The 24,929-nt window shown below is 45.3% G+C and overlaps 1 protein-coding gene across 5 annotated transcripts in view; it reads right to left on the bottom strand.

Annotated features, from left to right (window-relative positions):
- The window catches only part of INPP4B (inositol polyphosphate-4-phosphatase type II B), a 613,602-nt gene that overhangs the window by 387,543 nt on the left and 201,130 nt on the right, over positions 1-24,929 (bottom strand). For 4 of the 5 annotated variants that reach the window (XM_090036465.1, XM_090036466.1, XM_090036464.1 and 1 more), the window contains one exon: positions 10,628-10,712. The exons of the other annotated variant lie outside the window; for it this stretch is intronic. The gene's annotated coding sequence lies outside the window, so the exon portion shown is untranslated. The remainder of the gene's footprint in view (positions 1-10,627; positions 10,713-24,929) is intronic. 5 annotated transcript variants of the gene reach the window in all.

The following is a 24,929-nucleotide window of genomic DNA, read 5'->3' as shown; positions in this document are numbered from 1 at the left end:
TACAAAAATCATGATTTTGAGATTTTCATAGAAACAGTGATTTTAGGCAGGCTCCGTGAAAAAGTGCCAGCCCCACAAGAAAGCACAGGCTCTGTGCTATTGGTGGGCTCCCTGAAGAAAAAAAAAAAGTAACTCACTATTTTTAAAATGCCGGCTCCCTCACAGCCAATCAGCAACAAGGGACTGGGGCCTCTGTCACCCTCTTGACCAATCAGAGGCATGGGGGGAGGGGAGGTCCGCACTCTGCCCATGAAAATGGCTGCCTGGCCTGCAGCCTGCCTGCAAAATCAGCTGGCAGCCACCTTCACTTCAGCAGACCCCTAACAATAGTGCACACAGGCTGCTGGTTCAGACATCATATTAGGCACGCATTTCCCTACATAGTTCATTATACCCAGCAAACTTTGGATCTTATCCTTGACCGGAGGGGGTATGTATATTGAAGTCTGAATCTCACCTTCCCTGTAAAACTACCCGCAAATCTTGCTGTTTTAAGTTTGCTACCAGGTACATTAGATTCATTAGAAAAATGCAAATTCTGTGGTTATTTAGTTTAACCTTAAGCCCAGCAGCACTCTGGAGGTTAAATCTCTCAGTGTTGTTGACAGGTGTTGCTACTTGGGTTCTATGATCAGCAGTAATCTTGACCTTTAGACTGAACTAAGTAACTGAATCAGAAAAGCAGCTAAGAATTTCAGGCTATTACAGAACTATACGTGGAATAACAGCAAACTATCAGATAACGTGAAGATACCAATCTACGAGACTTGTGTGCTGTCATCCCTGCTCTGTGGTTCAGAAACATGCTAGGCACATGAAGAGACTGAACACCTTTCATGTGAGATGCCTGCATATTTAAAACCCTGAAAAATAAGTGGGAAGAGACAGAGGTACTTGAGGGTGCAGGACTGACACACTTAGAAACCACTATGAAGAGAAGGTTGCGATGGATTAGCCATGTCAGGACAATGGGAGGAGACTGTATCCCCATAAATTTGTATAATGAGATTCAAGACAGCTCTAGAAAGTGGGGTTGCCCTCTGTGACAGTACCACAATGCGTGCAAAAATGATATGAAGTCGTTCAACATGAACATAGAAAGGTAGGAGGAGTGTGCAGAATCCTGTCTGAACTGGAGGGAACCACTGGCACTGAGTAGAGCTCAACTTAAAGTGGTTTTGATCCAGAGGATGGAAGAAAAGCGCAAAAGAAGAGTCTTGTCACATGGTAATTTTAGGTGGCTTCTGGAGCTCTTAACCCCTAGACTGGCTGCACATTAACATCTTAAGTGTCTTAAAGCACTCATTATTCATTTTAACTTTACACCACTCCAGGGCAGGATTATCTCTAATCCACCTAATTTTGTTCCTATTCCATTAAGTTGTGACTGTTCTGCACAGCTTTTCTGCCCAAGTTGAAGTCTTCCATCATCCTAAGAGGCAGTGGGCAAATGGGGCTGCAGGGGCATGGCAGTGCCATGTCACCCCCAGGGACATCTGGTAAAGTAAACACCACAGCCTCGGAGTGCCTGGCAGTCGCAGTGCCCCCACCCACCACTCATACTGGCTCTGCTTCCAGCAGGGGCTTTGCTCCCAGCAAGTCCAAACTGTGGGGCAGGAGCATCAGGGGAGAGGGGAGACGCTTATTACACAATGCTGACAACCTAGAATTCAAGGAAGTGGACTACTCTTGGAATCCTTAGCACAAAGTGATTTCTGAAGAACAGATGATACTAAGCACAGAAGTAAGTATGAAGATAGCCTGAGAGGAAGAATAGATCAGCTAGAGTTCTCAGCAGAGCTGAACATATCTGGAAATTTGAAGGATCACTGGAAAAAGTTTAAACAGTACTCCATATATGCAAGCAATGGGTGCCAGAAGAAAAGGAAGACAGACAAAATTGCAGCTTCTTTTCTGGAAATAGCTGATTCTGAAGCACTTTGTGTTCTCTGCATTCAGTTGACTCAAGCAGAAGAGGCTAACAGTGAAATTGTATGATAGAAATTTGCATACAATTTGAAATATCTGAGAGAGATATTTTAACTTTTGAGTAGTAAAAGAAAAAGGTAAAAACTTAAAACATTAGCTCTTTCATGAACTTTTGGTAGATTAACCAACTCCCTTATAAGAGACATCCTAGTGATTAGAATCTGGGGGCAAAAACTTAGGGAAGACCTGGAGTTAACTCTTGAGAAAGCAATCAAAATTTGGCAAGAAAGGTAAGTTACCTAGCTTAGACAAGTTCATGAAGGGTTGACAATGCTTGAACACTGTTATCATAATAGAAAATCGAAACTGCAACAGGAACAGAGACCTGAGGTGGGTAAAATTAGAGTCCACAAAACAGCAAAGGGAGCTACATACACCATGATCAGCAGCACAAACCAAGACAATTATTGGGAAAATGATACAGGAACTACATTGCTCCAGAAGAGTTAATGAATGCTAGCAGAGTGTGTATAGCTTGGGCAAAAGGTAACAACCCTACCATCAGCTCACAGAAATTCTCTACTGGACAAATAAGCAACTTTGCACCAGAAGGTAAAGACACCATCAGGTATGAAAACAAACGTGACATTTATTAATTTAAACTTGACTTTGGTACACAGATCAGTGTGGTGCCAGAAACTGTGATATTTTCAAGTGAAAAAAGCAAGAACTTAACAGATAAAACCCTCGGCTAACAGTAGTGAGCCTATCCACTAAAGGAAATGTGAACTAAATAAATGAGGAAAAACAGCTTAAAAAGTTACAAACTGAAATAGGACTAAGGAGAAAAATGCCCATTAAGTTAAAAGCATAACTAGCCCTCACTTTCTTTAAGAGGATCCGCTCATTGTAGGGGAAGGGAACCAAAACCATTGAGGATGTGTATGAAGGCATATACCAGAAGATAGTGAAACTGCCCTTAGGTCTGGCAACACGTTTTGCCCAATTCTTCTTGCTTTTGGCATTGTTTAGCTTCCCTTGCTTAAATAAGCTTAATTTTTTTCAAATGATTCTCTCTCTCCTCTTTCCACATGTGTTAGTGCTACAAGATGGGGTTAGGTCTCTGTTCCTGCCCTGTAATCTCCTCTTAAACCTGTGGGCCCCCATAAAAGGGAGTTTTTGAAAACCAATGGCTTTATCAGTACAAAACCTGTTGTTCCCATAAGATCCTTGATCACTCTGTCAAAGATTCTTAGACATGACCTATCCACTAAATGTCAACCTTCTTCTACTAAGCAGATGCTCTAATCCATAGTTAACACACACATTTCCTGGAGCTGTCACATAAGACATTTATACCCTTGCTCAGTTGGACTCATGCCACCTAACTGATAGTACACCTCAAAGATGGTTTTCTGACTACAAGATCAGGCACATGCAGGCTTCATACAGACATTCTTTTTTTTTTTCTGGGAGAGTCACTACTCTCCACGAGAAACCATGAGTGTACAGATGTTTAAGCTTTTCCTCCCAAAGTAAAAATGGCTGCTCCAGGAAAAAAATAACCTGGGAACAACCTAGGTTAAATCACCTAGGTTAAATCATAATGTCCGTACTACAAGCTCTCCACTCTTCAGGGCCTTAGCATTCAAATGTCTGTACATGCAATTTTGCTAAGTTTTTTCTACCAGGAGAACAAACCTAGGAAAATTATCACAGATTGTTTAAATGTGTGTACGCAGCCACTGCCCCTCTTTTAAGACCTACATGGCACCTTCCTGAAAAAGGAGAGTCCCCTTCTTTACAGAACTGATCTTTAACTAGGCAAAAATAAAAACAAATCAAGTGACTACACTCACAGTGGCTCTCTTTTAATAGCCCAGTAATTATCAAGCGGGATGCTGCAGCACCGTAGGGTGTCTTGAGAAACTTTCAAGTGTGTTGTGGGATGCCATTCAATGTTATCACTGTTAGGTGTGAAAACATAATTTATAAAATAAACCAAGAGATTTCAAATAGGAATCCATAGTGTTGAAAACCTTCTGATCTGTGTGAGCTCTCTGAGTTCTTTGCAACCAAAAAAATTGCTCCATTATTTTTCTGTAGTCAAATAATACATGAAAACTAAAAACTGGCACTATCTGGTTGAGGACCACTGTAATAGCTCTTTCTGTTGCTTGTACCTCTGAAGCCAGGCCAGGTAAAAGCACGTTAGGGTGCTAATGGCCAGATTGCTCAAGGAGGAAGGGGGCAGGGTAGGGGAAAGGAAAGAAGAGTGTTGGAGTAGACAGAGCCCTGTGCTAAAGGTTCAGTTCTTGCTTCAGAAATGTTAAGAACATTGCTTTGAAATATTTTTTAGGCTGAGTGGAAGTTTTTATTCCCTTGCTGCAATGACACAGCATTGGGTGGAGAAATCAGGCCTCCTTGGTGAGAGGAAATAGAATTGTAGAAAGACATGACTGGAAAGAACCTCTTGTATCCTGACTCCAGTTTCCTGCTATTCCAGGAACTCATAGTATAACTCCATTCAAAAAATTATTAAAGCACTTATTTTTTGTTTTTGTTTTGTTTTGTTTTTTTTATCTCCACTACTATTATTGGAAGGCTATTCTACAATCTCACTTCTTGGATGGTTAGTAACTTCCTTATTTCCAACCTAATTTCATTCTTGGCCCATTTATACTCTGTTCCTATGCCAATGTTGTCCCTTAGTTTAGATGGCAGTTCTCCCACCCTGATATTTTCCTCACTGATATATTTCTAGTGAGTAATCATATCTATTCCCAGCCTATGATTGAACAAGCTTTCATTCCATCTCCATTCTCCTAGTTATCCTAGTTTTCCTCGCTTTCACCTATTTTAGTTTGAGGTCATGTCTCTTGAATATGGGTGACCAAACTGTGCAAACACATTCCAGATGAGGTCTTAGTAGTGCCATTTACAAATGTATTAAATATTTATCATCTCTACTGGAAATTCCTTACTTTATGTCTTCTCCATGCTTTAACCTATATAGGTAAATCATAAGATGCATGACTAATACCACCCTTTGTGTCATTACCCATTGACAAGTTCTCAGCTTACGGGAGAATTTTTTGACTAGCCATAAGAACATGACCCTTTGTACTATTGAGTTTCAAGCCCATTTCAATTACTTCCAGTCCTCAAGGTCATATACTTCTTCCTGTATTAAACTGCAATTCTTCTCTGTATTGACACAGCCTATTAATGTCATGTCCTCTGCAAATTTTCTTACCACATTCTTACTTTTTGTGCAAAGCGGTTAATGAAAATCTTAAATAAATTTAGTCCCAAAACCAGTCCCTATGGAACTCCACTTGGAACTAGCCTACAGTTCTCCTTTCAACACAACCAGTTCTGATATGATAATTCTTGTATTAAACCCAATCTTTTTTAGATTAGCTACTATTCACCCAATTGGAACCATATCACAAGCTTTACAGAAGTTCAAACACATTAGATCTATCATAGTCACCTCATTTTAAGAAAACCATTATCAAAGATATCAGGTGAGTGCAACATGATCCAACTTTTGTAAACATGTCATATTTGATCCATTTTTCCATTTATCTCCATATTTTTAATTTTTCTTTTCTTTGATGCTTGTTCCAAAACCTTACATACTATTCTGGTCAGACAAATGGGTTTGTCATGGTCCAGTTCCTTCCCACTCCCCCCTCCCTCTGACCCCCCCTAATCTATTGGTCCTACATACATTATTTTTTTACAATGTAAAAAATATATTAAAACTCCATACTACCACACTTGCCATTTCGTGTATTAGAAATGTCAGTATTCTGAGCTACATACTGTCTACTTCTCCCTACCTTCACCTTTAAAGCATTAATCAATTAGAGTTTTGCCCCTCCCCACCTCTGGATGTGATCATTTCCATTTCTATAGACTTTCTCCCATTGCCCGTATGTTCTAGATCACCATTTTTTTTGGAAACTAAAGCGGCATTAATTTAGATAAGGGGCTATACCTAGATTATCTTTATTCTTGACTGTATCCTCAGTGCATAGTGCCCAGACATGCACTTTGGTGTGGAGCAAACTGTGCAACTTGGGGCAAAATAACCCTGCCTGGCTCCTCCCGGATCTGCAGTCAGACCCCAGGCCACCACCTGTGCTGTCCCTAGCAGTATAAAAAGCTGCCCTGTCCTGGGCCCATCAATACAAAAGCTGCCCTGTCAAGTAGCTTCAGGGCTACTTGCTCTCAGGAGCGTCTCGGGCCCAGCCAGTTGGTACTTGGGGACACTACCCCTTGTGCCAGCTGGACTGCTGAAGCAGCCCTGAGAGTTCCCTGCACCCTTCTCCTACTGCAGCAATCTGGCAGTGGGGGCTGCTGCCTGGCTGTGACCTGCTGCACACCTGCTAGACCTGGATGGGGGCTACACAGCCAGTAGAGGCATCTGCCCCTCTGGGCCAGCTACCAGTGGGCTGTGGCCACAAAGTTGACCTTTGCGCAGCACTACTGCCATGTGTGCCCCCTGCCTGGCCACCTGGGCAGCTATCACCCGGAAGATGTTCCCAGTGTGGTGGCCTACTTTGAACTGTCAAAGCATGTCCTCTTGGTCACAGTTGGCTAGGAGGTCAGCCACCCCCAGCTGTGTCCAAGGTGTCATCTCTGAGCAGGCAGGGTCCTGTCACTGGCCTCCGTAGAAGGAATTCTGGTGTTCCCTATTGGAAAACTGAAAAATCCCTGATAAAAAAAAAAATCCAAAACTCATTCTGTAAAATACCCCGAAATCCATGTTTCTCCACAATTAAAACAAAAGACCACTATACACACACACACACACATATCTATACGAGAAAGAGTGAGAGAGAGAGAGATCAGTTGGGCAATGTTTTATTGATATAGCTACAGTGTTAAAGCCATTTGAAAGCCTACCAGTGTCTTTATCATCATAATAAATTGAATTCTAAATACCTATATGTTTTGCTGCCCCCCCCAATGGCCACAGCCCCGCCCCCCGCGCACAGGGGCCAAATGTACCCCACAGGGGCTACCCCCACCCTGCAGGGTCCATGTGTTGCACCCCCACTTGCTCCCCCAGCCCCCTGGATTGCTGCCCTGCCTGGCCCCATCCCCCACCAGCTCCTGCAGCCTCCATGATGGCTGCCCCACCCAGCCCAACCCCCAAAACCCCCCAATGGCTGCCCCACCTGGCCCCATCCCCTGCTTGCACCCCCAACCCCCCGCAATGGCTGCTCCCCCACTGCAGCCTCTGGCACTTAAAAAAAAACCCAAGAAAACCCCCTCTACTCACTGCAGTAGCAGGGGCTATGGGGGCTCCGGGGCCTCCTGGCAGAGCCCCGCAGGGGGCAGGTAGAGGACGGAGCCAGGCAGGGCAGCCATGGGGAAGGCTCAGGGGATGGGGAGGGGGGCAAATTTGCAGCATGGGGAACATTTTCTCATTCCTGCACATGCCTATTGCAGCATCTCAAAATGGCTTTGAGAAGCAGCAAGACACACGTGCATGCTCATCTGAACGTGCCCAATGGGTGTATCCACATGAGATGCTACAAACACAGTAGACTAATTCTGCTGCACGTTAGCACAGCAAGCAAAACCAGTGCTAATTCTACCCATGCAGTACAATTAATCTACTGCGCATTAGCATCACCAAAAAGTGTGTGTCAGTGCTAATTACAGATACTAAACGTAATGCACCATAATTAATGAATGTGTAGACACCCCCCTGTATTAGTTACCTTCTGTTCATTTCATAGCTTCATTTAGATGCCAGTTAAAATATAATATAAATCCTGCAGCTTGTACTTATTCATATTTCTTACCTTTTCTCCTCCACAAGCACCACCAGTGCTGCCTCCAAGCCATTTTTGCTTTCTTGTCCTTGTGCTTGGCCTCAACAAAGAAAGGGGAAAAAATCCCCAAATTCCCATAAAAATTCTTCACAGCCTGAGAGAGATGCAGGGCCTGGCCTGAGATGCTGTTGCTGCTGCTATGAGACACATGACATGCTCCATGCCCCTGGGCTGCAGTGGGGACAGAGCATGCTGGAGCCCAAGCCAAAGCAAAGATAAGTGGCATGGGGGCAGAGGCAGACCAGGGGCAGAGACTGTGGAAGGGGGAGGAATGACAGAGAGAAGGGGGACTCCAGGATGCAGGGGGGCAGGCATCAAGGAGTACCAGTTGGGGACAGACAGGCATCAGAAAGCAAGGTAAAGGGGGGCACAAAGGGCAGGGGTCAAGTCCCACCACCTACTCCCCTGCCCCCCTCTTACCTTCTACTACTTTTCCCCCACAATTGCCTGTCCTCTCTGCCCCTGCCAGGCTTTTCCCTACTTAAGCGGAGCGGGCATGGCTAGATGCCAGCCACGTGGTGGCATGCTGAGGCAGAGGGGAGGGAAAGGGGGTTAAAACCCCTTTTTGTCCCTCAAATGCAGTCTGCCTGCCAGCGACACAGCAGCTCTTGCCAGGCTTTTCCCATTGCCAGCTCAGCTGGCCCTGGGCTGGCACACTGAGGCAGAGGGCAGTGCTCCCTCCTTCAGCCCAGGTCTAGCTGGCAAGAGTGCAGCTCCACACTCCCCACACAGCCAGATGCCAGCTCTGGGCTGGCATGCTGAAGCAGAAGTTTAAACCCTCTCTCCTTCCCTTTTGCCTCAGTGTGCTGGCTTGGGGCCAGTGTCTGGCCCAGCCCCTCCACTCAAGTGGGAAGCAGGAAAAGACTGGCAGGGGCTGCTGTGCCCTGCCAAGCACCCCCTTATTGGGGTGCCATGGCAGTGAGGGGGTTTAAACCCTCTCCCCTCTCATCCATCTCAGCATGATGGCTGGGGCTGGGGTCTAGCCACACACACCCTCTCACTCCAGTGGGGAGCAGAGGAAAAGCCTGGCAGGGGCTGATTCCCCATTCCCAGGGCACCCCTGCTGGGGTCCATGCAGTCCAGCGTGGGGCTGCTTCCCCACTCCCAATCAATCATACTCAGCAGGCCTGCCAGGGCCTGGCCATGCCTCTCCACACCCCTCCTCCCCCCACACACCCCCACAAGCTCATGCAGGGAGCGGAAAAAGCCTGAAACACTTCTCTCCCAGCTTCCCTCCAGCCTTCCAGCCACTGCCGAAGGGAAGGCTTGCGCTAGTGCCCTCAGGCTCTAGCCTGAGCCACTGCAGGCATATGGCTGCTTTTTCATAATATGTATTTACTTGCTTCTTGGTTCAATCTACACAGTTTAGACTAACCTGCAAAGATTGAATCCATTCAACCTGGGGCTTTTTGACCATCTGTACTTAGTCAAAGTCTTTTTCAACCAATTGTTTCACCTAAGATACATGATACATGGTTTAATCCAGATCTTTGAGAGGCAGTATTTAACAGTTCCTTAGAAAAGTACCTGTGAAAAAAAATTAAATTAAATAGTTTAAATCTGATTTATTTAATCTCACAAATGGTACTGAACACAGAGGATCATCTCAGGGCTATAGCAAAGAGATTGTTTACGTTTTTTTCCTGGTAGAGTGGATTTTGGTACTTGTATAAGGGAGTGATAATAACAGGCTTGCCGATAACAACTTAATCACCACCACCACCACCTATATCCAGATCCTAAACACGTCAATGAAGTGTAAATTACTTTGCATATAGTTTTACTAGTACATCAGCATCCTAAATTGCAAAACTCCTGCCAAACTAGTCCTATAGTTCTCCTGAGAACTGAGAGTCAACCAAGTCTAAATGTGCCATTTTGTTTCTGAGATGCATACCAAATACATATCCACCAAGTGCCAAATCCTTGATACTCCCTGAAGTAGACACAAAACAGATATAAGCATTTAAACTGAAATATCCACAAGTGAAAGGCTTGTGAATGAGTCCAACTGTACCACTTACGTTTCAATGCATACCTTAAAATGGTTATGCTTTGGGAGAAGCTGCTTGGCACTGAATAAAAGAATCATGACACCTCAATCCAGTTAGGTCTCAGCCAACTTTCTTTCAGAAAGTAGGGACCATAAGAGCTACCAAAACATGGTAGATTAATGTAAGAGACTTTAAAAGTTTGTCATAATATCAGCCTAACTTTGAATCACAGTAATTTCAACCACAATAGCAGCTGGTTGAGAGCAATCCTGTAAGCCATTCCTTCAGAGAAAAAAAAAACTTATACTTAAATATTTATAATAAAAAACCCTGAAAATATATTTTTACAAAGTGAAAACCTTTATGTTTTAAATGCTACATTATTCTAAATTAAATTTAATACATTTATCTATTGTTCTTAAAAGGATTCAGTAAATGGAGAATGAGTATATACAAATGCCAAAATTATAAAGGCAATGTATAAAACCCATATTTCATGAAAGATGAGTGGGATTAAAAACAAATGATCATGAAAAAAATTGAAATGTTATGCACCAACTCAAGACCCATATTATATATTACTTTTAATGAACTAGAACATTAAACCCATATGTTGTTGTCAAAGGAGCTACAACACATATGGCTTTTCTTTTAATTTCAGAAAAGGCAGCAAAAGTCATTTGATATTTTCTTTTTAGACTTGAGATAAAAACAAGTGATGTCAAGATGGATGTTTGGGTATTGGACAACAAGATAAAAATGTTCAGCAGAATTTCAATGATTTTTCTAAATACTGACGTCGGAACACAAAATGAATGTTATGCACACATGGAGTTCTATCTTACTTACTGAGAATTATTGAAACAACTTTTTTATTCCTGAACGCCACAACCTAGCACCGCTCCAGAATTACCACTTCACAAGCTTCAGAACTCTGTAAGGGATAAAGATGACAAAATGTTAGGATTTTGAACCTACTGGGAAGTCCTTCTGTTAGTGCATTTGTAGCCAACATATCCAAAATGTTGATGCAGCCCCAAGTAGGCAATCCCTGCACATGTGCCAGAGCATGGCATGTGAACGCATTTTGCTTAGCACATGTACCCTGGGCCAGATAGTGGGGAAAGGGCCGGGACTGCACTGCCACAACAAGGATCAGGCCTCTAAGCAGCTTCCCCACAGTCTGCCACTGGCACGCCAACATCTTACAAGACAAGGTTGTGGGTGTTTTTGGCACTCTGCCCAAAAACACTGCCAACCCCTAATGTAGCCTATAACTATAAAGGCACAAAACATAATAGTCGCTAGGCAGATGGATACAGCCATCCTTTAATTACTCTTCTGTCATTCTGCTTCAACTCCATAAACTATTATGGGCAAAATTCACGAGAAAAGATGATACTAGAAAAGAAGAAGAAAGGAAAAAGCACAGTAGTCAAATTTTCTTAGTCAATATTAGATGCCAACAAATTTCTAAACAATCACCCTCTTTCCAAGTACTTAACTAATAATATTAAATCACATTTACTGAATAGCTAGTATGGACTAAAACCAGATATTCTGGTCAAAAAATAAAATATTTTCATACCGATAAAATTAATTGTGACATAAAATAGATAACCTGTAACAGAAACCTTCATTATATCTCTTTTTATAAGAGATATTGTCATAATTTGAAAACTTGGATGCTGCCTCTATATTCCAGAATGTATAACTCAGGTAATGGTAAGTGATTTGGACCACTGCAGGGAAGGAAGCTGAAGTTACTAGTATAATGTTCTTTTCATTAAATCCCTTTTTGAGAGGATGAAGCTTCTTTTAGCTTTAATAAATGAGATTCCTATTCAGAAAAGTGAAGCTATCAATCATCCCTTCACAATTAATCTCCTTTTTTCTTGGAGTTTTTATCATCCATTCTTTATCCCCAACATCTGGTAATAAATAACCATTAGAGTACAGCTCTTCTATACATTTCTTCATTACTAGGATCCTGATGTCTTGCAGAGCCATTCCTCTATTTGACTGAGCTTAAGAAGTGCAGAAGTTAATTTTTCCATAAATATGCTTGCTTCAGGCACTTCTATATTCAAGGAGATTCCAAGGACAGGAATGGATCTCATTTTAGTCTAGTTTTCCAAATGTGAAATTTTTTGTACTTTTGCTATTTTTAAGAGATTACTCCATAAAATACTTTTATATCAATAACAGCTGCTTCATAGACATGAGCTTGCCTTCCTATTTCATTTTCTGCCCTTATATTATGTGATTTGGCCTGTCAGATTCACATGCCAAAACTGTCATTTCTGCTGCAGACGGTTTTAAACGTATCCTTAAAACGATGGGCTGATCCTGCATCCTTCACAAGGGAGTTTTTACTCCCATAAGAATATGGGACTTTCATGGGAGAGCTTGCATGAGTGAATATTCTTGGGGGGGGAGGAGCGGGAGGTTAACAGAATAAGGTCTGGAATACATGTGCTTGAATGTTAGGTTTGAAATTGAACCAGGAAATTTTCAGTCTAAAGGAGTAAGATGAAATGTTTCACGAGGCACTTTTAGTTGAAGAAGTTCATATTGACTATTTTTCTTCCCCTTGAATTTGTTTATAATATAGCAGATTTTGTGGCCAAAGGTACAATAAATACTGCGAGCTTCTATCTGTAAGTAATAGATAGTCAGAACAGGACAAACCTGGTACATTTCTTACTTTCTTTTTTCTTTAAGTCCCCAGTTAAACTATCATGTTAAATAAAATGCAGTGGGTATGGTATGTAAATGTATTCAGAAAGCATTCACTGTATGGAAAATTATTTAGATTGGCCTCATAAGCTGCCCTGTCACAGACTGAAAATCAGCCAATGGGATGTTAAAAAAAGAAAGCAGGACAGGTGGAAATCATAGGACCGCAGAAAAGTAGGACTGGAAAGGACCAAGCTCCTGTGCCTCAGCCAAGCATCCATCTAAACCTGCAGGGATGGAGATTCCACAACTCCTCTAGGCAGACTGCACCAATGTCTGACCACCCTCATAGTAAGAAAGTTCCTCCTAATCTCCAACCAAAAATTTTCCCTGCTGCATCTTGAGACCACTGCTTCTAGTCCTGTTCCCTACAGCCACAGAGAACAGGCAGTCTCCATGCTCTGTATAATCACCTTTCAGGTATTTGAAGAGTCTTAATAAATCTCCCCTCAGTCTTTTCTCCTTCAGGCTGAATAACCTTAGTTCTATCCACCTTTCCTCGTAAGTCTCATCTCTCAGGCTCCTGACCATTTTTGTTGCCCTGTACTGGACTCTTTTCAAACAGTCCATGTCCCTTTTGAAATATGGGGTCCAAAACTGGATCCAGTACTCCAAGGAAAGCCTCACCAGTGCTGAATAGAGTAGAGGAACTGCTTCCAAATGATGCTCATCAATATAACCCAGGATGCTGTTGTCTTTTTTTGCAACAAGAGCACATGGTTGGTTTATATTAATCTTACAGTCCACTGTAATCCCCAAGTCCTTCCCCGCAATACTGCAGATAAACCAGTTAATCCCCAGCCAGTATTTGTGAAAGCAGTTATTCCATCCCAAGTGCAGGACTTTGTATTTGTCCTTCCTGAATCTCATCTCATAGATTGCAGACCATTCTTCCAGTCTATCCAGGACATTCTGAACCCTTGCCCTGCTTTCCAGAGTGTTCGCAGTTCCACCCAATTTGGTGTCATCTGCACATTTGCTAAGCATGTACTCAATCCCATCATCCAAATCATAAATGATTAACAGCAATATAGAGAATCAGGATAGCAATAAAGTGGATTGTGTCAGGCACATTTTACTAACTCAGTGGTTTTCAACCTTTTAAAACTCAAGGCACTTGTCAAAAAATGTCAGCTCTTAGCTTTCATACATTTCTTGACTACAAAAAAAAAATAATTGCAAGTCCTTGATTGTGCTATTTATGCTTTTACAAATGGTCTTGGTCTGTTTATTCTTGGAAGACAAAGACAAAAATGTAGCTTTCTGCAATATGAGAAAGACTAGGGAAAGGGAACAGGAAACTCCAAAGCACACCACAGGGAAAAACAAGTGATTATGCATTAAAAAATAAGCTAGCTTAAATACTGGAAAAGCTCAGAAAGCATAAGTGCAAGTTAATTTCTTAAATAAAAATACAAAAACTATACAACAAGCCTGCAGTCAAAGTTAACAACTAAGTAAGAAGGAATAATAGAAGTAGCATTTATTGATGGCTGTTCTTCAGTGACATGCCCTTCAAGCATTTAATCCCCAGGCAGCAGCAATGACCAGACGAGTAAAGATGACATGCTTAAAACTCTTGGGCCTCCCTCTCAACTACAGTGCACTTTGAGTAAAATGTTACCCTTGATTTGAGGAGATGAAGAATTGTGATTTGGCAGTGTTTTATACCAACCACGCACAGGCATATGGAACTGCACAAGATACCAGGCACCAAAACAAAACATTTTCCTCGTTTACTAAAACTAAACTGTTTAACACTACTGATTTGATTAAAGCTAGAGGTAGAGACAGGAAGAGGCAAAATCTGAGCTCAAGGGCTAAGCACTGGCAGTCAAAAAGCCCAAGGCTGAAACAATTCAATCTTTACAGGTTTTTTTAAACCGCATAAATTGAACCAATAAGCAAGTGACCTGACATTCACTTTTCAAACAGGAAAAGCAGCCAGCCCCCTGCAGTGGCCCAAGCTAAGTCGGGAGGTGCTAGGGCACACCTCCCAGCCTGCTGGCCCCCGCAGAGAGCCGGAGACCGCTGATTCTCCGAGCCACGCCCCCTCCTGAGCCTCCCCCTGGGCTGAGCACCCTTGGGGAGGTGGGAAAACCCACCCGTCCTGCCTGGCACCATATCCCCAGCCGGGAACAGCCCAGAAGGGAGGAGGGGAAGCTGAAACTGGGGGCTTTACCCTGTGCCTCCCCCACCCCAACCTGGGAGCAGGGCTGGAATCTCCTTGCCACGCCTCCTTCTCAGCCTCCCAGCTGCCTGAGGCAGTAGGGGAGGGAAGTCTGCACCTGGGCCTGGCTCTACCACCAGAGCAGGGAGCTAGGAGCCATGCCCCCTCGTCAGCCTGGGGCTGGCTGAGGGGAGGTGGGAAGCTCGCAGCAAGGGCTTGACTCTGCCCCCAGAACTGGAAGCTAGGAGTCACGCCTACTCCTCAGCCTCCAGGCTGACTGCGGGGAAACCCCACAGCAGTGCTTGGCTCTGTCTCCCGGCAGACCTGGGAGCAGGGCTAGAGTCCCCTAGTCATGCCTCCTTCTCAGCCTCTGGGCAGGCTGAGCATAGAAAGGGGCAAAACAGCAGAGGACTTGGCAATGCCCCCCCCCCCCACTACTCCAAAGCTGGCTGAGAGGTGGGGAGAACCCTGTACCAGGGCTTGGCTCTGACCCTGCAACCAGGAGCCACACACAGCCTCTTCTCGGGGCTGGCTGAGGGTGAGGGGAGGAAGGAAAGGAGGCAGAGGAGAAGCCTGCACTGGGGCTTAGCTTGCCAGGAATCAAGCCCCCTTCTCAGCCTCCCATCTGGCTGGAAAAAGAGAGAAGGCTGCACAGGAGCTTGGCTTCACCCCCACCCTCTGAGCTGGGAGCAGGGCTGGAGTCCCCTGCCACATTGTCTTCTCAGCCCCTGGGCCAGCTGATAAGAGGGTCATGGCTCCCAGCTCTGGAGGGGCACTGCCCTGCCCCAGCCCAGAGCCTGAGAAGGGGACATGGCAAGGGAACTTCAGCCTGCTCCCGGCTCTGGGGAACGCAGCCAAGCCCCGGTACAGGCTTCCTGCAGATGGAGAAAGAATGTGTAGCAAATGAGAGCAAATTCTGCAACAGCGTTTGAAGTTTCTGAATGGCAGTAAAATAGGAGACTTTAGTTGTGTTTGGCTTTAAGAAGTATAGTCTAACACAAACCTATTTTATTTTTGATGAGTTATTTTAATCTTTATATTGAAGTAGTACCTAGAGGTCTCGCTCGCATTAAGGCTCTACTGTGTTTGGAATGCACAATCTGAGTTTAAATCAGTGATTCTCAAACATGGTATGCAGCACTCTGGGGTAGCTTGAAATCCTCAAAAGTGTCAGGTATTGTTAGCACTCTTAGGTGTTCAAACATGATCCACAAGATAAACCCAGAGATTTCAAATTGGAAGTCACAGTGTTAAAGCATTTTGCCCTGTTGTGGTCTTTGAGTTCTTTGCAACAGAAGACTTGCTCTGCTATTTTACCGTAGTCAAAAACCAAGTGAAATTAAGAGTTAACATTTTTCATGAGGTGCCTTGAATCTCTTAAGGGGGAACTCTGACACTAAAAAGGTTGAGAAGCACTGGTTTAAATAACTGTAGGCATTGCTTAGCTGAGCAGAGACTGCCCACCCTTGTTAAGTGGTATTTTCAGTCCCAGCTTAGGTCACTCCATGTCATCCATAGAGCTCTCAGCAAAATGCAGAGGATAGTTAACAGACTCAGAAAGGAAATTTCAGAAGATGACCAGAGAAAGGGGAGCAGGGCCACATGGAGATAACTAAAGTAACTTTGAATGAGTAGACTTGAGTACCCAAAGCACTACAGCTATGCTAGTGACACTCTGTACAGCTGTTTATAAAAAAACTCAGCTGCATTATGGCATGTAGACATGCTGAAGTGGTTGACTTAATCTGTCACCACAAAATCACAAATACAGGCATCTCGCTCCGCTCAGGTTCTTCAACTGCAAACCTTCTCTTGATGTTAGGACACCAAGAATGGTCAGCTGCTGAGGCAGTGATTCCCTAGAGGCTAAAAACATCTTTTTACTGCCTCCTGCTCACTATACTCCTTCCTACACTCACATTTCCCTGCTGTCCCTCCAGGTATGAATGCCGTGTTACCCTTTATCTGACAATAGTATATATGCAGCCTTCCTTTGGACTGATGAAATTCTTTAATGAGACTGTTAAATAACAAAAATAACTAAAGGTATGCAATATACCTGAATATGCTGAGTATTTTGAGGTTACAGAGTAACCCTCTGAAATGGAAAAGGGAGCATCTCTTGTCCCATGGCTGCTGGGGATTGGTGTACTTGGGAAAGCCTGTACCAAAGGGTAAGGCACTATAATCACCTCCGCTCTCCCGTTTTTACCCAACAACCTCCTGGAAACTGAAGGTAATAGATCATGAAAAGGTAATAAAACAGCCAAAAGAATGGCAGAGTGTAAGTGGTCTCTTATGGTATTCTACAGGGTCTCTCACTGGCTGCAGCCTCCATGAAGGCTTTCACGAAAGCTAAGGTATGTCCAAAGTGCTAAAGAATCAGTACACAAGTGAAACAGTTTCCAGTGGAGACAAAGATCTTCCAGTGGACACAACCTGGAGATGAAAAATCTATTACTAGAGGATAAATACTCCTAGCCCATTTGTCCTCACCCTACCAAGTCATTCATCATCAGAAAACCTCACTCCCATGAAGTTCTATGTTCCTTCTTCCTGCTATGTGCATTCACATAAGCAGCTTCAACCAGCCCATCATGCAAATGCATATGCATACATACACAGAGTAGATTCTCTCTTGCTATAGTCCATTTGTGTTGTTTCAGCAGCAATAAAGAGTCTGGAAAGTCACTGGACCACCCTAGTTGATAATTTCTTCAAAGCAGCAGAGAAAGAGAGAGTAGAACAATAACTTAACAGGCCAGCTAAGGTGAAAAGGTATATGTTTATAAGTCTAACCAGCAATGAGTAATTGTGTATACCCAGTATAAACAACGTGGGACACTAAACCTTTAGATGCATAGTTTCCAACTCAAATTTATGCCTTTAAAAAAAAAAAGTCAGTAGATCTTAGTTGATGAAGATCAAGTTTTTAATGTTTGGAAATGTATAAGAAAAGATGAAGCGTGTAGCTAAAGATAGATTTCAAATACTTTTACAGAAAGATTACAAAAACTTCAAAAATGGCAATGGTGCTGCAGGCTGGTGGTATAGTTGTATATGTGATTAGCTACAAGTACAAGAGACCAAGGTTCAAGACTCAAGTGTCTTGATATTTAGGAAAACTGGGGCTGTAGGCATTCTAAAGAGTGATATTGTCAAGTTTCTTTGGAGACATGAGTGCAATTTAGATCGCTTATCCACAGTACTGAAGCCTGTGTGAAACAGCCTTGCAACGTCAAAGGAATCTGCTTACCCTTCCACACCTCAGGATGATGCACAGTAGCTGATCATAGGATACAAGGAAGAGAAGGTGGCAGAAAAGGAAAAGATTAAATAAGAAGGAAAAAAAGAACATGCTTTTTCTGGGGTTGTCCCCAAACACCTTAGTTACTGTGATGGGAAGTCGCTATGTGCTCCCTGTCCCACCCTCCATGAGGCAAAAATTAAAGCTTCAGGGCCAGAGTTAACTACATGTTATTTAGATGAGATATGCTCTATGCCTGGCACATAAAAAGATAATGAGAAATATATTTACAAGTGAAATGACAGAGCTGTAATCAAGGGACACATTATGCATGTCTGATGGATATCAACTTTGTTTATGAGCATCTGAAGGGGCCTAAAAGTGTTATCTTGGTTTAAATACCTAGCCAGCTTGTTTGGATGAGAGTTATATGATTTACTCCCATGAAAGGGAGATCAGAATCAGGGCTACAGTAGATGCTGGCATCCAAAGGCATGGTTATTCCTACCACAAAAACAACTATGGAAAGCTTGTTCAGTGATGTATTGTATTAATACAGATCCAGCGTAACCAGCTGGCATTGTGCTATTTCATTATGTTGCACAGAAATAACCTTGAATGAGAAGAGCCAAGACTTGGGTTAAAAGACCAGGCCTCCAGAATGAGGAAACTTTTTGCAATTTTGGTTTGGAGGAAGAATTTACATGATTTGTGTCTCACAAACCTGTCCATGGGATGCCCTATAGCCCCAAGTTTCTCCGTGCTGTCCGACCCCTATCCCAAAGAACAGACCAAGGTTTTCCCTGGGATAAGTAGTTATCTCTGCAAATGTCAGCCCTACTGCCCTAATACCAGACCTCACAGATGCAGAAGGGGAATCTCTGCCTGGCCTAGGTGGCCTCCCCTTGAGATCGTGGAAAACAAGAAAAACTGACCGTAAGTTTAGAGACAGAACAAAAAGACAAGTTTCTTATTCTCTTATCTATCTTACTAGAGAAGCTAGCTTACTCTCTTCTCTAGCTACCACCTAGCCTCAGATCTCTGCTCTGTCCTGCCCCACCCCACACCTCCATCAGGTCTTCTGGGAGCCCTGGGATCAAGGATGTGTGTGCGCACATATGCATGCACGTGGCACCCTCCAATCCTGGATTTCCTTACGCCCATCCCAGATTTCCTTCAAAATAATATGGTCATTTTTATAATACCTCTAAACCAGGCCTCCTCTCCACACCATGAGTACTCTCCCAATTCCACATGGGTCTTCACAATCCTCCAGAAATTTCTCCCTGGGACACATGGCATACCTCTCACTAATAGGCCATTTCCCACAGGTGCCTTTGTATAAAGTTAATTTCTCCATTACAGGCAGGCAATGCCTTAGGCCAGGGGTTTTCAAACTTTTTTAAGGAGTGTACCCCTTCTGGATACACATCTGGTGGAGGAGGGGTGGGAGGAAGGAAGCAGTGGCCGGACACAGAGCTGGGAGTGGAGCTTGCATGCAGTGGTGGTGCAGGGTGGTGGACGGCATGCAAGCTCCCCACTGCATTTGGCCAGCCGGGTGGTCCTGCGCAGCCCACAGATGTGAGCCGCACCATTGTAACTGAGAGCTGAAGCAAGTCCCACTTTCCATTGAATTTACACCCAAAATTATAGGAACCTATCGGGTGTTTAAAAAAAAAAAAAAAAACACCCTAGGAAAAATGCATGCAGATCTTCTCATCATATCTTATAGTGTGGGAATTAAAATCCTTTGCAACTTCCAGAGGAGATCTTCTACCAAGTGGGGGAGCAGCTCAGGGGGCCTCTCTCCCAAGCGGGGGGGCAGCTCCAACTAGTCCCTTGGGGTGGTATTCCCTGCCACCCCGGGATCCCAGCAGGAAGGGTGGGAGGGGCCGGGACTGCCAGCACACACACTTCCTACCTAGCCGGAAGGCCTGACTGGCTGAGGGGTCAACCAGGGGAATTTCAAACCATGGGCTCTAAAAAGCTGTGGTTTGAAATTCCCCCAGCAGTTGGGGAGCAGGAGCAGAGAAAGCAGGGTGCACGTGTGCCACATGTGTACCCACCTTACCTCAGCAGCGAAGGCAGCAGCTGCGGAGGAGACAGCGGCAGGGGCAGCAACAGCTGATATCCCCCTAAGGTAAATGGGGCAGAGGGTACAGTGCAGCTGAGGCGGATCCAGAGGGGAAGCCCTCCAGAGCCCTCTTAGCTTGCCCGACAGGGAGCCGCACTCCCGAGCCATGTGTGTGAACAGTGTGCGCCAACAGGCGCACTTTGTAAGGGTGCGCCGGCGTTTGCGTCGACGTTCCTGTAAGGCAGGCGTGAGGTAGCTGCCCACAGCGGCACCTCCAGTGAGCGAAAGCAGCAGGTGCAGCTCTGCAGACATGGTGCAGACACAGAGCGCAGCTGCCAGGGGCCCTTCCCGGGCGCTGCTGCCTGCCATCGGCTCTTCTGAGGCCTCCACCCAGATGGAGCTCATGGCAGGGTCGGTGGCCCCTTCCCCAGTCTGTGGGGGTGGAGGACTGGTGGTCCCCTTACCTGTCCCTCCTGTGCATGACTTAGGGCCCTGAAGGAGCAAGCGAAGGAGCTCCAGGCTGAGGTGACCAGGCTGAGGGGGATCAGGGATGCAGAGGATGAATTGATGCCTATTTCTGTTCTCTGCAGGCCCGGTCATCCACTATACAGCCCCCACAGGAGACGCATCCAACGCAGGAGTGGCAGAAGGTGTCTAAATCCAGAGCTGCTAGGCTTAGAGTGGTGGAAGCTCCCTAGGTTCACCTGGGGAACAGGTTCAATGCCCTGGCAGCTGTGATGGAGAAAGACAGAGAAATTGGCTCTGGCAGGGACAATGCCACTCCCCACGTGACAAAGAATGGGCAGAGAGCGAACACCAGCAGAAAGAAACGCCAGGTCCTTGTCTTCGGAGACTCCATCCTACGAGGACTGGAAGGCCCCATCTACCCATGATGCGAGAGGTTTCCTGCATGCCTGGGGCTCGGGTTAGAGACATCATGGAGAGGATCTCAGCCTACATTCAACCTGCAGACCAGTACCCCATGGTTGTCATCCATGTGGGGATGAATGATGTGGCCAGGGGCAACCCTGACCACATTATGAAGGATTTCAAGGCTCTGGGGGACAAGCTTAAGGAGACGGGGGCACAGATGGTATTCACAGATGGTATCCTTCCGGTGAGTAGGCAGGGACAGCAACACAAGGCCTGTATTGGCGAGGCCAACTGGCACTTATGCAGTTGGTGCCGCCAATCAGGCCTTGGGTTCCTAGATAATGACCCATGCTTTCGGGCGGGGGACTTGCTGGGGTGGGATGGGCTTCACCTCTCTTCTAAAGGCAAGCGTGTCTTCTCTTCCAGGTTGGCTGATCTTCTACGGCGAGCTTTAAACTAGTCTCACCAGAGGAGGGGGCCACAGGAAGACGAGGAGACAGCACCCAAGCAAGACAGGTGACAAATGCAAGGAATGCCCAGGTAAGAAACAGGGATCCAGACAGTATCCCAAATTGGGGGGCGGCACACGCAGCTAGGCAAGCCCTTAAATGCCTATATACCAATGCTCGTAGTATGAGGAATAAACAGGAGGAACTCACCCACAGAATAGCCAGTTCAGAACCAGACGCAATAGGGCTTACAGAAACGTGGTGGGATTCATCCCACGACTGGGCAGTTAGCATTAGGGGCTATAGGCTTTACAGGCGGGGTAGAGAAGGAAGGAAAGGTGGGGGTGTGGTGCTCTATGTCAAAGAGCAATACACATCCTCTGCCAGCAGAATGAGGTCAGAGGAGGGGCAAGCTGAAGTGCTCTGGGTCAAGATACAAGGGGGCTGTGGGGAGAGGGATCTAAGGGTGGGGGTCTACTACAGAGCCCCCAACCAAGGGGAGGAGCTGGACCAGGAATTTTCAGGCCAGTTTGCAGAGGCACTTAAGGCAAGGGATGTAGTTGTCATGGGTGATTTAAATTACCTGGACATCTGCTGGGAGGAACAGTCAGCCAGGTCAGACTGTTCCAGGAGGTTCCTGGCCGAGATACAGGACCTCCACTTAATTGAGGAGGTGCACAGTCCCATCAGAGGAAATGTCCTGTTGGACCTGGTCCTGGCCACAGGCAACAACCTGGTAAGGGGCCTCCAGGTTCTTGACCACCTGGGTGATAGCGATCATCGCTTGCTGGAATTCAGCATCCAGCGCAGGGTGTCAAGGGCCTGCAGCAAGGCAGTAGCCCTAGACTTCAAGAGGGCCAACTTCAATGAGTTGAGATTAGTGGGAGAGGCGCTGGGGCTCTCAAGAGCAGGGAAACTCAGTGCCCAAGATGAGTGGTCGTTCCTTAAGGAGACAATGCTCAGGGCCTCAGGGGTGATCATCCCAACAAGCAGCAAGGGGGGGCAGGAGTGCCTGAAAGCCCCCCTGGCTCACCAAGGGCATCCAGGAATGCCTGATTGCCAAAAAGGTGGCATACAACTGGTGGAAGGGGGGGTGCTATCTCCAAAGAGTATACCTCTTCTGCTCAGGCCTGTAGGGGGGCTGCCAGGAAAGCTAAGGCAGACAGAGCTATGACTAGCGTCCAAGATCAAAGATAATAAGAAGTCCTTTTTCAAACATATAGGGAGGATGAAGAAGACACTGGGAAATGTGGGGCCCCTGCAAGATCCTCTGGGCAATCTGGTGGTTGCGCCAGAGGAAAAAGCAGTTCTCTTTAACCAATTCTTCACCTCCATTCTCTTGTGCAGGGACTGGGACTTCCCCATCATGATGCAAAATGGACTCAAGGGGAACGCCTCCAGACCTCAGGTTGGGGAGGACCGGGTTAGAGAGCTTCTGGAGGGGCTGGACGTATTCAAATCAGTGAGTCCAGATGTTCTCCACCCCAGGGTGTTGAGGGAGTTAGCAGGGGTTATTGCAGGGCTCTTGGCATGACTTTACGAGTACTCGTGGTGCTCGGGCCAGATGCCAGATGCCTGGAAGATAGCCAATATGGTGCCCATCTTGAAAAAAGGGAGGAGGGAGGACCCGGGCAACTATAGGCCCGTCAGTCTTACCTCAATCCAAGGGAAACTCTTTGAGAAGATCATCAAGGAGCAAATCTGCGATGGACCGGCTTCAGGGATGATGCTCAAGGGCAACCAGCATGGTTTCATTAGGGGTAGGTCATGTCAGACCAAACTGATTGCCTTTTATGATCAGGTCACAAAAGCAGTGGATGCAGGTGTCGCCATGGATGTAATCTTTCTGGACTTCAGCAAGGCCTTTGACACCATCTCCCACCCCATCCTAATTAAAAAAACTAGGCAACTGTGGCATTGATGCCTACACAGTCAGATGGATTGCAGATTGGCTGAAGGATCATACTCAGTGGGTGCTGGTGGATGGGTTCTATTCGACCTGGGGGGAAGTGGGCAGTGGAGTCCCCTAGGGCTTGGTCCTTGGGCCCATGCTATTCAATCTCTTTATCAGATATTTGGACGACGGGGTGAAAAGCAACCTGATTAAATTCGCTGATGATACCAAAATTGGAGGTGAGGTGAGCACACTAGTAGGGAGGGAAAGACTACAGCAAGACCTGGATAGGTTACAGGGGTGGGCTAACAAAAACAGGATGCGTTTCAATAATGACAAGTGCAAGGTGCTGTACTTGGGCAGCAGTAACCAGCAGCACACTTATAAGATGGGAAACTCCCTTCTTGAGAGCTCGAAAGCAGAAAGTCATTATTGACTCCAAGATAAACGTGGGCTGACAATGTGAGGTCACAGTTGGCAGGGCTAACCAGACCTTGTCATGCATCCACAGCTGCATCTCAAGCAGGCCAAGGAGGTGATCCTCCCCCTCTACGCAACACTGGTCAGGCCACAGCTGAAGTACTGTGTCCAGTTCTGTCCGCCCCACTTCAGGAGGGATGTGGACAACATTGAGAGGGTCCAGAGGAGGGCCACCCACATGATCCGGGGATAACAGGACAAACCCTACAATGAGAGACTGCAGGACCTGAACCTGTTCAGCCTTCACAAGAGAAGGCTGAGGGGGGACCTGGTGACTGTCTATAAACTCACTAGGAGGGAACAGAAGGGTTTGAGGGAGACCTTGTTTCCCCTAGCGCCCCTTGGCATAACAAGGATTAACAACCATAAATTGTTGGAGAGTAAATTTAGATTAGACATCCATAAGAACTACTTCACATGGCAGCTAGGATCTGGAACCAACTTCCAAGGGAAGTGGTGCTGGCTCCTACCCTGGGGGTCTTTAAGAAGAGGCTTGATGCCTACCTGGCTGGAGTCATTGGAGCCCAGTTTCTTCTCCTGCCCAGGCAGGGGGTCGGACTTGAAGATCTACAAGGTCCCTTCTGACCCTACTTCTATGATTCTATGATTCTATGACCATGCAGGAATCTAACTCAAATTAGATCATGATGCAAGGTCCATATCAAATGGAAGAAGATCAGAAAACTGGCATAAGTGGTGGAGTAAGAAATACCAATTTGGCATTTTAAGGGTGTGTAAAAAGAGTGTAATGAGAACAGAATGAGTGCAGGAAGAGGGGTTTTGATAGTATAAGGAAAAGCACTATTAACACCAGATACGTAACTTATTCAGTTTTTAGAGATTCTTTCTATCCCAATATTTTGAGTCTTGGCTTTTTATTTTACTATTTGAACATATTTTTCCACTCCAGAGAATGACAGTTCTAGCAAAGGCTCTGAAAGTGGTCAGACAAGGCTGGAATGTGAGAGCTGTTTCTGTATTCCTGTTGATCTTCTTCAGTGCGTCATAAAAGAAAAATGTGAAAAGATGCTATAATCTCAAGTGGCTTTTATGGATGTTTTGATGTCATGGCAAAAGATTGTCTGGTAGCTATGTCAAGCACTGAAATTAACCTATATAGTTCATATCCAAAATAACATTCCAAAACAATTTTTCGGTGTTAGAACAGTGTGTAAAGAAGAGAGGTTATGACATTCTATAAAAATGTGAGCAAAATATTAGAAAA

This window comes from Crocodylus siamensis, chromosome 2, assembly GCF_052110815.1.
Source record: "Crocodylus siamensis isolate JL-2025a chromosome 2, ASM5211081v1, whole genome shotgun sequence".
Taxonomy (NCBI): Eukaryota; Metazoa; Chordata; order Crocodylia; family Crocodylidae; genus Crocodylus; species Crocodylus siamensis.
This window is presented reverse-complemented; position numbering and strand designations above follow the sequence as displayed.